At 43.9% G+C, this 1,778-nt stretch overlaps 1 non-coding gene across 1 annotated transcript; it reads right to left on the reverse strand.

The window, feature by feature from the left end:
• Positions 1-1,417: 1,417 nt before the first annotated feature.
• Positions 1,418-1,489, reverse strand: trnaw-cca (transfer RNA tryptophan (anticodon CCA)). The gene has a single exon. It is a non-coding gene; the product is annotated as a tRNA-Trp (tRNA).
• Between the last annotated feature and the right edge of the window lie 289 nt (positions 1,490-1,778).

A 1,778-nucleotide genomic window follows, 5' to 3' on the forward strand; every position in this document is an offset into this window, starting at 1 on the left:
GAATTTGGTTTGCGTGTGTTGTTTTTCTGTCGACGCTAGTTTGAAGTTCCCCATTGACTGTTCGCTCTACTGTGACATCTAGGAATGGCACTTTGTTGCTGTTCTCCTCCTCTTCAAACCAGGAGCCCCCCTCAGGCCACAGTGTCACCACTTGGAACACCAATATACAGACTAGTCAAAGACCTCCACTGAAGACTAAAACACCAAGTCGAAGACTCACGCCATTCCAGTTACTCCATCCAAGGATTCCTGAACACCAAAGACAACAAGATAAAAGAGGATGGAATAATACTGTCCTTTGACATACAGCCCTGTTCACATCCATTAACATCAACGTGACCAAAAAATACTGAAGACACTACTTGAAGAACCAAAGACACAAACACCAAACAGCACCAACGTCATCAGCAAAGGTAACACTGTCAAGCTCATGGAGCTGTGCCTTACCTCCCACTTCCTATTCAGTAACAAGACTAACAAACAAATCAACGGAGCACCCATGAAACCACGAATATCAGGATTCCTAACAGAAGAAATAATGCAGAGATAATGGAACAACTTAGAGGAAACCTACAACACCATCAACAATCTCCTTACTGGCATAAAATTCACAAAAGAGGAGAACAACAACAAAGTGCTGTTGTTCTAGATGTCACAATAGAGCGAACAGTCAATGGTAAATTCAAAACTGCGTCTCCAGGAAACAACACACGCGAACCAAGTACTTAAGCTGCAGAAGCAATTATCCCAACACATGCAAACAAATCTGCATCAGGATGCTATTTCAACGAGCTACTTCACACTGCAGCGCCCAGCAACGGCGAAGATCAATAAACAACTGTACAGCGCATTTAAGAAGAACGGATAGCCCTTAGACCCGAATTCCTGATGATAGGCTTATGCCCGAAACGTCGAATTTCCTGTTCCTTGGATGCTGCCTGAGCTGCTGCGTTTTTCCAGCAACACATTTTCAGCTCTGATCTCCAGCATCTGCAGACCTCACTTTCTCCTCGATAATTTTAACTGTGTCCAGTGAGAGGAAATAATTTGTTGTTGGTGGGAAACATTTCTATCTGAACTGCTGTCACTCTCCTGATAGATGGAAACCCAAAGCTAGGTGTCTCTGGATTATGTAATAAACTAATCGGTATGATGTTATTCACACCGCACTGTCACCAACTGAAAGAAGCAGCTGCCCAGAGATAGACGGCTGCGTTTAAATCCAGCGACGAACTGGGGGAGCTGAGCATTTACCCAAACACTGGGCACACCACCTCCCTGACACAGTGCTTACAAATCAAACTGACAGCAAAGCTTCACGTATTATTGAAAGTTACCGGAAAGAAGACTGGGCTTAACAGATATCCGGAGTGAACACAATCCTTTCTTGATTGGAAATCTCATGAACTGATTTTAATGAGCCTGATGTGATTTGAACACGCAACCTTCTGATCTGGAGTCAGACGCGCTACCGTTGCGCCACAAGCTCACAGGGAGCCTGGGGGCTCTATTCATGCTTAAGGGAAGTCATCGCACTACAATGATTTTACGTTATGAGTAACAACGGAGATCAACAGTTCATGTCTGTTCTGTCTCTCCACCTCTCCTTCTGTTTCTCAAAATAATTTCCAACCCTACCTCAATAAAAAGCTGAAAGAACTGTGGACGCTGTATATCAGAAACAAAAAACAAACAGTAGTTGCCGGTGACCCTTCCATAGAACTGATGGTGATTGGGAAAACGTTGGTTTATATGCAGGAGATATTGTGGGAGGAAGG

Source organism: Hemiscyllium ocellatum (genome assembly GCF_020745735.1).
Source record: "Hemiscyllium ocellatum isolate sHemOce1 chromosome 27 unlocalized genomic scaffold, sHemOce1.pat.X.cur. SUPER_27_unloc_28, whole genome shotgun sequence".
Taxonomy (NCBI): domain Eukaryota; kingdom Metazoa; phylum Chordata; class Chondrichthyes; order Orectolobiformes; family Hemiscylliidae; genus Hemiscyllium; species Hemiscyllium ocellatum.